The 13,463-nt window shown below is 49.3% G+C and overlaps 1 protein-coding gene across 1 annotated transcript in view; it reads left to right on the top strand.

Moving 5' to 3' along the window:
• FRMD4B (FERM domain containing 4B) overlaps positions 1-13,463 on the top strand; it is a 293,986-nt gene that overhangs the window by 95,987 nt on the left and 184,536 nt on the right. The gene's annotated exons all lie outside the window — the stretch shown is intronic.

The raw sequence follows: 13,463 nt of genomic DNA on the forward strand, positions 1-13,463 counted from the left end.
GCGATTACATTCTTCTTTAGAAAAGGATGGGCTCGGGGAGCAGAGCACTGCGCCCCGAGCCCACCCAATGTGAAGTCGGTTCTCCTGGAGGGAGGGGGAATCTCTCTGGCTGCGGGCAGACGGAAACGTGGGAAGTGGGGGTAACGCTGGGAGTTATAGTCCTCTCCACCAGGCAGCTCCTTGGCACCGGAAGCACACTCCCAGTCCCCACAATACACTTCCGCCACACAGCACAGCGAACCAATCACTTTGTGAGTAGCGGCACAGCGAACCAATCAGGTGTGCAGGCACGCGTGATTGGTTCCCTGTGCCGCTGCTCACCGCTCAGTCAGGAGAGCTGCAGGACGCCGGACTTAACATGTGGGACGGATGTCGGGCTGTATTCTTCTGCCGTCACTGGGAGTCCCCAATATCGCATTATCCGGCGATGTGACTATCGCCCACGCCCGCAGCACGATATTCGATGTTACATCGAATATCGTTCAGCCCTAATCTGAACGGTCCACCTGTGTGAAAGGGGCCTAAGAAGGCACCTGGACTCCCATCACCAAGCCCAGTGGGAACAACGCCGTCAGAACCCACAAAGCCACACTCCAGGCTCTCACCGTCCAGCCTCTTCTCCTTCTCCTCTCTCCACACAATTGTCCTCCACTCCACCTTCCATCATGCTGTCCTCATGTTTTTCTAGTATAAGGCTTCCGTTTCCCAAATGTTCAAACGTAAAAAAATGATGCTGCCGGATAACCCTCTTGCCCAACGGTTGACAGCTGGCTTGTCGGAACTGATAGCCCGCCAACTACTGCCATATAAACTGGTGGACTCGGAGGCCTTTCGAAAATTTGTGCTCATTGGAACACCACTATGGTAGGTCCCAGAGCTAAATGGCCATGTTCGGCGGCAAGTGAATGTATCTCTGGCACACAGTGTCGGTGCCAAGATACATCTGACCACAGACACGTGGGCTAGTAAACACAGGCAGGGAAGGTATATAACTTTTACTGCCCACTGGGTGAACCTTCTGATGGCCGTCAAGCATGTAACCCGTGGCACCCATGTAGATTTGGTTTTAACACCACAGATTGCATGCAGGCCTGCCTCTTCTTCTCCTCCACCTATTCCATTCTCCCTCTCCTCCTCGGCTGACTCCTCCTTTTCCGCTGCTACCGTCTCTTCCACTGCGCCGCCCAAGATCCCCAGAACCTATTCGGCATGCCAGGTGAGATGTTGCCATGCTTTGCTGCGTCTGTTGTGCATGGAAGCCAAGAGCCACACTGGTCCTGCACTCCTTTCAGCTTTGCGTTCACAGGCAGATCAGTGGCTAACACCGCTCAATTTGACAGTTGGTAAAGTGGTGTGCGACAACGGTGCCAATCTGCTGAGAGCGCTGAAACAAGGCAAAATTACACATGTGCCATGCATGACAAACGTCCTGAACTTGGTCGTGCAGCGATTCGTTGTCAAATACCCTGGGTTCCAGGACGTCTTGCAGCAGACCAGGATAATCTCAGCCCATTTCAGAAGATCTTACACAGCCATGGCTCGCCTTGCTGACATTCAGCTGCCACACAACCTGCCCGTCAGGCGTCTTATTTGTGACTGCCCGACACAATGGAACTCAACCTTGTATATGCTTGATAGGCTGCTCCAGCAGAAATGTGCAGTTAATACTACCTGTATGAACTCTGCAGCAGGACAGGTTCTGGGGAGCTTGGTTTTTTTTTTAACCGCGCCAGTGGCTGCTCATGCGCGACGCATGCAGACTTCTGCGGCCATTTGATGAGATCACCAAATTGGTCAGTCGCAGCCAGGGCGCCATCAGTGACATCGTACCTTATGCCTTCTTTCTGGAGCGTGCATTGCGTTGTGTCATTGATCAAGCCGTCGAGGAGCAGGAGCAGGAAGATGAGGAAGTCGCAATGCTGGATGAATATAGAAAGCATATTATAGTGGATTTGTATTGTGCAGCATTGTGACTGGTGAGTGGGTCTGCAGCGATACTACAACTACAAAGGGTGACAAACCCAATTAGAAAAAAGTATTATAACTGGAGTGATAGACCAGTGGTCCCCCAAAACGACAGATTGAAGCGGGGGTTTTATATAACAATATACTTTCATAATAGTGTATTTGGGTACTGCAGACATTTTGCCTCATCGATGTCACTTTCCCCAGCACTAACATTAGAGATCTCGGAGTAGGCAGCAACAGAGGGGACCAACCTCCTTGGGCTGATCTGGGTACTGTCATCAGAGTGCTGAGTGGCGGCTGTTGCTACCTCCTCTTCCTGATCCGATGCCAAGAATGGCAGCGCATTGTAAATGTCTTGTGATGGATCGGAAAATAATTCCTGTGACTCAAGCGGAGGGTATATAGTGGTGGTGTTCGTGGTGGTGTCTTTGGGGGTGCACACAGCAGAGAGTGAAGAGGGTGCAGACAGAGAGGATGAGGAGTGTGCAGAAGAGGAAGGCTGAGTGAGCCACTCAACCAAGTCTGGTGCGTCCTTTGACGTAATCGATCGCAACTTCCCACTTTGGCTCCGGCCTGGTGCTCCTGCCCTACCCCTACCACCGCTGCGGAAGGGCCTGCCTCTACCTCTGCCTGTCATTTTTTAAATGACCCTGTGACAAAAGTTTTTAGAGAAGCGCAGTATATGTGGAAGAAGGTATATAACACCCCGCTTCAATCTGTCGTTTTGGGGAGCCACTGGTATATCACACCAGTTATAAATAAAATTTCCCTGTAACTTTTGTCACTGTGTGTAGCAGAGTTAACGCAGCGAATGAGGCAAAATTTCTGCAGTACCCAAATACATACCTCCCAACTTTTGAACTTCGCAATGAGGGACACTAAAAGAGGAATACAACCTGCGGCGTGCGTAGCGCACCGCAGCAAATTGTGGGTGTGGCCAATTGCGTAGCAGTGGGAGGGGCTTAAGGGATAGGGTAAACAAAACCCAGACTTCCATGTACTCATAAAATATGCTTTGATTGCTCAGCCTACCTTAAAGAAGAACTTCATTAAAATAGTCAGAGACTGCATAGCAACCAGCAACTGTTGAGACAATGAAGACTTTGGTGAGAAGTATATAATGTACAGTATTGTGTATATAGTGCAGGAGAGTGTAATGTACAGAATGCAGGAGACAGGAGTGTGTAATGTACAAAATGCAGGAGACAGGAGTATGTAATGTACAGAATGCAGGAGACAGGAGTGTGTAATGTACAGAATGCAGGAGACAGGAGTATGTAATGTACAGAATGCAGGAGACAGGAGTGTGTAATGTACAGAATACAGGAGACAGGAGTATGTAATGTACAGAATGCAGGAGACAGGAGTATGTAATGTACAAAATGCAGGAGACAGGAGAATGTAATGTACAGAATGCAGGAGACAGGAGCATGTAATGTACAGAATGCAGGAGACAGGAGTATGTAATGTACAGAATGCAGGAGACAGGAGTATGTAATGTATAGAATGCAGGAGACAGGAGTATGTAATGTATAGAATGCAGGAGACAGGAGTATGTAATGTACAGAATGCAGGAGACAGGAGTATGTAATGTACAGAATGCAGGAGACAGGAGTATGTAATGTACAGAATGCAGGAGACAGGAGTATGTAATGTGCAGAGCGCAGGGGACAGGAGTGTAATGTACAGAATGCAGGAGACAGGAGTATGTAATGTGCAGAGCGCAGGGGACAGGAGTGTAATGTACAGAATGCAGGGGTCGGACTCTGCACCATCCACCCCCCAGCTCTATCCACCCCAAATGCCCACCCCAGCTTCATCCACCCCCCCAGCTCTATACACCCCAAATGCCCATCCCAGCTCCATCCACCCCCTCACCGGCTCTATACACCCCAAATGCCCACCCTAGCTCCATACACCCCCCTAGCTCCATCCCTCCCCCAGCTACACCCCCCCCCCTCAGCTAAATTCACCCCCTTCCCAGCCTCCCATCCCAGCTCTATCCATCCCAAACACCCTGCCCAGCTCCATATACCCCAAATGCCCAACAAAGCTCCATCTACCCCTCAGCTCCATACACCACAAATGGCCACCCCAGCTCCATCCACCCCCCTAGCTACATCCCTCCCCCAGCTCCATCCACCCCCCCCCCCCCAGCTTCATACACCCCAAATGCCCACCCCAGCTCCATGCACCCCTCCCCTAGCTACATCCCTTCGTCAGCTCATTCCACCCCCCCAGCTACATTCACCCCCTTCCCAACCTCCAATCCCAGCTCTATCCATCCCAAACACCCACCCCAGCTCCATATACCCCAAATACCCAACAAAGCTCCATCTACCCCCCAGCTCCATACACCCCAAATGCCCACCCCAGCTCCATACACCCCCCCTGGCTAAATACCTCCCCAGGTCCATCCACCCCCCCCAGCTACATCCCTCCCCCAGCTCTATCCACCCCAAATGACCACCCCAGCTCCACACATCTCCCCCGGTCCATCCACCCCCCCAGCTACATCCCTCCCCCAGCTACATCCACCCCAGCTCCATTTACCCCCCCCGGCAAAATCCCTCCCCTAGGTCCATCCATCCCCCCCAGGTCCATACAACCCCCCCCCCCAGCTACATCCACCCCAAATGCTCACCCAAGCTCCATACACCCCCCTGGCTAAATCCCTCCCCCAGGTCCATCCACCCCCCCAGCTACATCCACCCCAGCTACATACACCCCCCCCGGTTAAATCCCTCCCCCAGGTACATCCATCCACCCCAGCTCCAAACAAACCCCCCCCAGCTACATCCACCCCTCCCCCCCCAGTTAAATCCCTCCCCCAGGTCCATCCATCCACCCCAGCTCCAAACAAACCCCCCCAGCTACATCCACCCCTCTCCCCCCCGGTTAAATCCCTCCCCCAGGTACATCCATCCACCCCAGCTCCAAACAAACCCCCCCCAGCTACATCCACCCCTCCCCCCGGTTAAATCCCTCCCCCCCAGTTAAATCCCTCCCCCAGGTACATCCATCCACCCCAGCTCCAAACAAATCCCCCCCAGCTACATCCACCCCTCCCCCCGGTTAAATCCCTCCCCCAGGTACATCCATCCACCCCAGCTCCAAACAAACCCCCCCCCCAGCTACATCCACCCCTCCCCCAGGTACATCCATCCACCCCAGCTCCAAACAAACCCCCCCAGCTACATCCACCCCTCCCCCCCAGTTAAATCCCTCCCCCAGGTCCATCCATCCACCCCAGCTCCAAACAAATCCCCCCAGCTACATCCACCCCTCCCCCCCCGGTTAAATCCCTCCCCCAGGTACATCCATCCACCCCAGCTCCAAACAAACCCCCCCCAGCTACATCCACCCCTCCCCCAAACAAACCCCCCCCAGCTACATCCACCCCTTCCCCAGGTACATCCATCCACCCCAGCTCCAAACAAACCCCCCCAGCTACATCCACCCCCCCCAGTTAAATCCCTCCCCCAGGTACATCCATCCCAGCTCCAAACAAACCCCCCCAGCTACATCCACCCCCCCCCCCAGTTAAATCCCTCCCCCAGGTACATCCATCCCAGCTCCAAACAAACCCCCCCAGCTACATCCACCCCTCCCCCCCGGTTTAATCCCTCCCCCAGGTACATCCATCCTCCCCAGCTCCAAACAACCCCCCCCAGCTACATCCACCCCTCCCCCAGGTACATCCATCCACCCCAGCTCCAAACAAACCCCCCCCAGCTACATCCACCCCTCCCCCAAACAACCCCCCCCCCAGCTACATCCACCCCTCCCCCTGGTACATCCATCCACCCCAGCTCCAAACAAACCCCCCCCCCCAGCTACACCCACTCCTCCCCCAGGTACATCCATCCACTCTAGCTCCAAACAAACCCCCCCCAGCTACATCCACCCCTCCCCCAGGTACATCCATCCACCCCAGCTCCAAACAAAGCCCCCCACCCAACTACATCCACCCCTCCCCCAAACAAACCCCCCCCCAGCTACATCCACCCCTCCCCCAGGTACATCCATCCACCCCAGCTCCAAACAAACCCCCCCCCAGCTACATCCACCCCTCCCCAGGTACATCCATCCACCCCAGCTCCAAACACACCCCCCCTAGCTACATCCACCCCTCCCCCAGGTACATCCATTCACCCCAGCTCCATACAACCCCCCTCCCCTCGGCTAACACCGCAGCAAGAGGACACTAACCTGTTGGACGAAGTAAGGGAGATCCAGATGACAGATCGCAGAGACCTCAACTCCCGGGTCCCGCTGCACCCGCCCGCAGGTCCTGCTCGGCACTTCCTGTAATGTGTCAGGGGAAGATAACTCCGCGGCCGCCTGACACAGACGGTAGTTAAAAAGTGCAGGAGTGAATCTCGCTGCAGCATTAACTACAGTCTGTGTCAGGCGGCCGCGGAGTTATCTTCCCCTGACATGTTCCTCTGATTGTCCCCCGCTGCAGCGACCGCGGCCGGCGCAGCGGCGCTGAGATGCAGGATCGGGAGGCGGAGCTGGGAGGAGGAGGGGGGAGCAGAGATGGCCGGCCACATTTTCCGGGACTTAAGCCCGGTTCCCGGGACTGCGGGACTCCCGCCAAATTGCGGGACAGTCCCACGGAATCCGGGACGGTTGGGAGGTATGCAAATACACTATTATGAAAGTATATTGTTATATAACACCCTGCTTCAATCTGTCGTTTTGGGGGCCACTGGTTTATCACACCAGTTATGAAAAATATTTTCTAGTAACTTTTGTCACTGTGTGTAGCAGAGTTAATGCCGCGAAAGAGGCAAAATGTCTGCAGTACCCAAATACACTATAATATGCTTTCTATATTAGAAAGTATATTATAAGTGTATTACACCCCTATATACTGCACACCAAACAATAGTACACCTATACCAGTCCTTTAAAGGACTTTTGTGGACCTATTACCGAGCGATTTGTGTCACTCAGTGCCGGTTCACACTGATGCAATGCGGGAACACTGCGAATATATCTGCGTGTTCCCGCATCGCATCCGCAGCACAGGCAGTTCACACTGCCATATGCGATACGCTGGGGGTGTCAATTCAAAGTTAACGTCACCCCCCGCTCAGATCGCATATCGCAGTGCGATCTGACAGTTCGCACAGAATCGGATCGCACTGGTGTAAACCACCATGCAATCCGATTCTGCTGCGGATCAAAAAAAGGGTCCTGTGCGTGTTCACAGCGGTTGCGGTGCCAATTCAGCCATACAAACTGTATGGCTGAATTTGCACCGCACTGACATCGCATGTAATTTTAGGAGCAGTGCGCTTCGAATTACATGCGATCTCTGTGAACGCATCAGTGTGAACCGGCACTGCTCCTAAAATTACATGTGATATCTGTGCGGTGCAAATTCAGCCATACAAAATTTGCATCGCAATCGCAGTGAACATGCAGAGGACCCTTTTTTTTGGTCCGTAGCAGAATCGGATCGCATGGTGGTTCACACCAGTGCTATCCGATTCTGTGCGAACTGTGCGATATGCGATCTGATCTTGGGGTGTCGTTAACTTCGAATTGACACCCCCAGCGTATCGCATAAGGCAGTGTGAACTGCCTGTGCTGCGGATGCGATGTGTGAACCACCATGCGATCCGATTCTGCTATGGACCAAAAAAAGGGTCCTCTGCAAAGGTCACACTTGCAACCGTCCCCTGACATTCCACAACCGTGGGGAAGCCCCAAGATGACGGGAAGGGGGCCCTAATGGTTTTTTTGCACCGAGGCCCCCGAAGGTTTTAGTTACGCTTCTGCCCTGGTGGTTCATTGAGAACTACAAGCCGACAGCTGCAAAGGATGTTGGTACTTGTAGTTCTCACATTCACCGAACTCTCTGAATGAATGATGCGGCTGGGTGATGGGCCTTTTTTTAGATTGTGACAGCGAGCAGGCAGTGAAGATCCTCTACTCACTGTCAAAACGGGGGATTGTGGATGAATATGGATGTAACATGTTACGAAAGGTGAACTTATCATTTAACTACTTCTGGACTGGAAGGTTTTACCCCCTTAACGTAAGTCCATATGCAGCGCTATCACATTTAAATGTGGGTGAATGAAGAGATGAAATTCCTCCACCAATTTCTGTGTAAAATAAAGCACACTGCACCACCGTGAGGCCCTCCAATCTCCTTACCAAGATGAAGGAATACAATGGGCAGTATACAACAGGAAGTGATGTCAGGTACAGACAGGAAGTAGTTTCATTTACCCATGGTAACATTTGTGGTGGTCAGCTGGAGAGTGCCATGGATTTATTAACCTCACATTACTATTTCCTGAGAGGCTGCAGTCTTGGATTCACAGCTCCAGATGGAGTTTTCATTGCCACTCTGAAACCTTTTACAAGTTTGGTTGTTTCCACTTCACAAGATATATTGTATACTGCCCATTGTATTCCTTTATCTGGTAAGGAGATTGGAGGGCCTCACGGTGGTGCGGTGTGCTTTATTTTACACAGAAGTTGGTGGAGGAATTTCATCTCTTCATATACCCACATTTAAATGTGATAGCGCTGCATATGGACCTACATTAACTATATTGTTTTTACAATTTATACTGGCTGCTTGGTGATTTACCCATGTTTTATTTTAGCGCAGATTGTTTCTTGTTATATTTACCCCCCTTAACCACTTTAAGACCGGAAGATTTGACCCCCTTCCTGACCAGGCCCTAGTTTGCGATTCGGCACTGCGTTATTTTAAAGGACAATTGCACAGTCGTGCGGCGCTGTACCCAAACGGAATTTACGTCCTTTATTCCCCATAAATAGAGCTTTCTTTTGGTGGTATTTGATCACCTGTGCGATTTTTAATTTTTGCGCTATAAACAAAAAAAGAGCGACAATTTAAAAAAAAAAAAAAAAAACAATATTTTTCACATTCTGCTATATAACATTCCCCCCAAAAAAAGTTTTAAAAATCAAATTTTTTTTAACATTTTAGGCCAATTTGTTTTCTGCTACATATTTTTGGTAAAAAAAATTGCAATAAGCATATTTTGATTGGTTTGCGCAAAAGTTATCGCGTTTACTAACTACGGGAAAGATTTTTGTCATTTTTATTGTTTTTTTTACTAGTAATGGCGGCGATCTGCGTTTTTTTGGGGGACTGCGATATTGCAGCGGACAGATCGGACCCCTGACTGACTTTGACACTTTTGGGGGGACCAGTGACATTACTACAATAATCAGTGCTATAAATATGCACTGTTACTGTAATAATGACACTGGCAGGGAAGGGGTTAACACTATGGCTGATCAAAGGGTTAAATGCCTCATGCTTACTGACGTGGGGGGGTTCTGTGACAGACAGACAGACAGAGATCAGAGGTTCAGCTATGCTGAATCCTGTGATCTCTCCCTGTCTGTCACAGAGAAGATCCGCCTGCTTTGTTTACACAAGCAGGCAGTTCTTCTCACTCTTTCCCCGACAACCGGGAAAGAGAGGCGGTGATTGCCACCTCTCCTCCTCCAGCCCGACTCCACTGTGTCTAAACACAGCCTCCAGCTGCGCACGCGCCACCGATACCACTAGGAGTCCAGCGTCGTAGGTCTATGTCGCTGGACCCAGGGGAGCCGCACTGCCGCAGTAGGATTACTGTCAGCAGTCGGCAAGTGGTTGATGACCAGGCCATTTTTTTTAAGATTCGGCACTGCTTTATTTTAATGGAAAATTGCACAGTTGTGCGACGCTGTACCCAAATACGATTATGTCCTTTTTTTTCCCCCCACAAATAGAGCTTTCTTTTGGTGGTATTTGATCACCTATGCAATAATTCTTACATTAAAAAAAAAATAATAATAATTCACTTTCTGCTATATAACATTCCCAATTAAAAAAAATATATATATATAATTTTTTCATCAGTTTAGGCCAATTTGTATTCTGCTACATATTTTTGGTAAAAAAAAATCCCAATAAGCGTATTTTGATTGGTATGCACAAATGTTATCCCATCTACAAACTAGGGGAAAGATTTGTCATTTTTATTATTTTTCTTTACTAGTAATGACGGCGATCTGCGATTTTTAAAGGACTGGGACATTGCAGCGGACAGATCAAACCCCTAACTGACATTTATTTTTTATTTTTGGGGGGACCAGTGACATTACTACAGTAATCAGTGCTAAAAATATGCACTGTTACTGTAATAATGACACTGGCAGGGAAGGGGTTAAATCAGGGAGATCAAAGGGTTAAGTGTGAGCCTAGGGAAGTGTTTTCTAACTGTGAGGGGGATAGGCTTGTGGAATCAACACAGAGACCTGTGATCCTAAATAGGAGGAACACAGGAGCTCTGTTTTAATTCCAGAGAGAACAACGGTCTGCCGTGTTTACGGACAGGATCGGATCTGAGAGTAGCGGGTGTCAGTGGAAATGTCACCGCTGACATGCGCTGCTCCATAGGGGTGCATGGAGCATCCGATCTGGTCCGCCAGAAAAACTGACAAGCAGATCGGAAAGCCCGTGTGAAAGGGGGAGAACCAGATTTTCTGCGATTAATAATGTATGCCATCGCTCCGGCCTAGCCATTTCAGCTCCAAAACGCATGACCAGGATTGCCATAGAATCTGGCAATTTGGTTTACAACCACTTTAATAAATAAATAAAAAGGAGAATAAATAAAATACTAAAAAATAAATAAAAATAAATGTCGAGTTGTGACAGTGGAGGGGGTAGGAATCCAATGATGCAAATTGGGTGGGGGAGGGTGAATGTCTGCTTAAGGCTCCGTTCACATGTGAGCGTATGGATCGCGGGCAGAACCGCCACGGTTCCGCCTGCGATAAGGAGATATATTGCAAATCGCGGGACGCCTAGCATTGCCCGTTGATTTGCAATAGCCCCCCAAACGCTGAGCGATGTTGCCGCGATTTCCGCCTGCCGAATCGCAGCAACATTGCGCAAACAAAATCGCGGGACGCAATACGCTCCAAAGAAGTACAAGAGCTTCTTTGGAGCGTATTGCGTCCCGCGATTTTGTTTGCGCGATGTTGCCGCGATTCGGCAGGCGGAAATCGTGGCAACATAGCGCGGCGTTTGGGGGGCTATTGCAAATCAATGGGCAACGCTAGGCGTCCCGCGATTTGCAATAATCTCCGGATCGCGGGCGGAACCGCGGCGGTTCTGCCCGCGATCCAAACGCTGACATGTGAATGCAGCCTTAGGCTACATTCACATGTAGGCATTGGCGTTTTTCAGGCATTTGTTTGGCATTTTTGCTAGCGTTTTACAATCGTTTTTTTGGGCGTTTTTGCAAGCGTTTTACATGCGTTTTTTTGGCGTTTTTGTGTAATGAGGTGACCAATGGAAAAGCAGAGTGTTTTTTTACAACATTTGCAAAGTAACCTCCCAGGGACCTCCTCTTCTGCATGATCTTTTTTTTTCTGGTTCTGGACATGCTACAGAGCTGAAACTTCACAGGTACAATTTTTAGACCCCCCAGTCACTAAATCCAAAGAAATCTTTTTTTTTTTTTTTTTTAATTTTTTTTTTCTTTTCAATAATTGGCTTTCTATCAAAAACGACAATTTTTAAGAACTTTTTTTTGCCTGATTCATAGTCCCTGTGGCATGACTCAGAACCCTAGGCACTTTTTAGGGGCATTTATTGGGTTTTAGGGCTTCAAAATGGTGTTTTTTGATTCCATATATATATCTACATTACGGTCACCTTGGCATAGCAGAGTCAATTTACCCTAAACTACATTACGGTCACCTTGGCATGGAAGAGTTCGGTCATCCTGGCATAGTAGAGTCAGTTCACCTAAACTACATTATGGTCACCCTGAGTTTGGTCACCCTGGTATGGCAGCAGGCTAAGTCAGCTAAACTTCATTACGGTCACCTTGGTATGGCAGGGTCTGGTCACCTAAACTGCCTAAACCTAACCGGAAACTGCTGTCCTCCATGTTTCAGGAAAATGTGCTCACAGCAGAGGCGTGCCAAGGGGGTGGAGAGCTGGGTGGAGAGCTGGGTGGAGAATTGTGCTGTTTGGGCAGATCAGGAGCAACAAAACGCCTCCAAAACGCTCCATACCACTTTGCATTGATGTCTATGGGACAAAACGCTTGTAATCTGCCAAAAAAGAAGCTCATGTACATTTTTGAGCGTTGGGCGTTTTGCTCACAGCGTCAAAACGCTCAGATGTGAACAGGGGCCATTGCAATGAATAGGATTTGTCTTGTTGGGCGTTTTGAGAGCTGATCCTAGAGCAGAAAAATGCTCCAAAAACGCCCCAAAACGCCTTCATGTGAACGGAGCCTAAATTAGAACCTTTAAAAAACAAGTTCCATACTGTTCATAGAAACCAGGCTTTAAAATCATTATTGCCTGTAAATCAGAATGTCTGTCTACATTTAGAGTAATGCTTGTGTATACAGCACTATTAAGGAGTTAATGAGACAGATTATCAGGATTTGTAATTGACAAATTATGTTTATATTAGAAGATAATCCTTGATAAACGCCCTTCCCCCCCACCAGATCCATCAATTAACCTCCCAGACCTGGTGTGACAATCTGCTATTCTATATCTTTCAGGTTTTTCCTGTATAACCCTATTATACCCCGACGATCTGTCTTCTGAGTCTTCGCACTGGGACATTGATCGCAACCCACAATTCTGCAGCTCTGGCAGCTCGCAGAGCAGACAACACACCCTCTAATAATTCCCCATTGTTACTGGGGTGTGGTAAACTTCACATGAACTGCTCTGCATAGGAAGGACACCGGAGATTAATATCCCCTTAACACTTTGTGGACCAACGCTCTGGTCTGATCCGATCTGATATGGTGGTGCCAAGTCGAAAGCATAGTAATGTAGGAGAATATGCAGTATGAATTCACTGAGAGTTAAAGGTGACCTCCGGCCTTCCCTTCAGTCTAAAGCCTCGTACACACGCACCGATTGTTGGCCGTAAATTTTCAGCCAACGTCCGATCTGCCGATTGTCGGCTTGTTAGTATGATGATTCCGACAACCGACTGCGACTTTTCGGCCGAACAAAATCTGGTGTGCATGCTATAAAATTTTTGTTGGCCAACAACAGAACGGCCGATTGTTCCTCAGTCAGTACAGATTTCGGCAGACAAAAATCAGATGAGCAAGACTGGGCATGCTCAGAGAAGAAAAAACACACGGAAAGTAAACCATCGCATGACATCACTTCTGAAGTTGGTTTTTGTTGGCCGAAAAAATTTGTGTGCAGTCTAGAGCACATTTCAACCAACACAACAACACTGGACAAAAGTCGGCCGATCGGTCGGCCAACAATCGTTGCGTGTGTACGAGGCATTACACAGTTGTTCAGGCTCCTCTCCTGTACTGAAGTTGCTTCCTTTGATTTTACTGCACACTGTAAGCTTCTCACAGTGTGCATTAGAAGCTACAGCATGTCAGAGTGAGCCTGCTTCATTTTGTGGGAGGCCTCAGCAGGATCCACCTGCTATAGGCTGT

Source organism: Pelophylax lessonae (assembly GCF_965119305.1).
Source record: "Pelophylax lessonae genome assembly, chromosome: 8".
NCBI classification, from domain to species: Eukaryota; Metazoa; Chordata; class Amphibia; order Anura; family Ranidae; genus Pelophylax; species Pelophylax lessonae.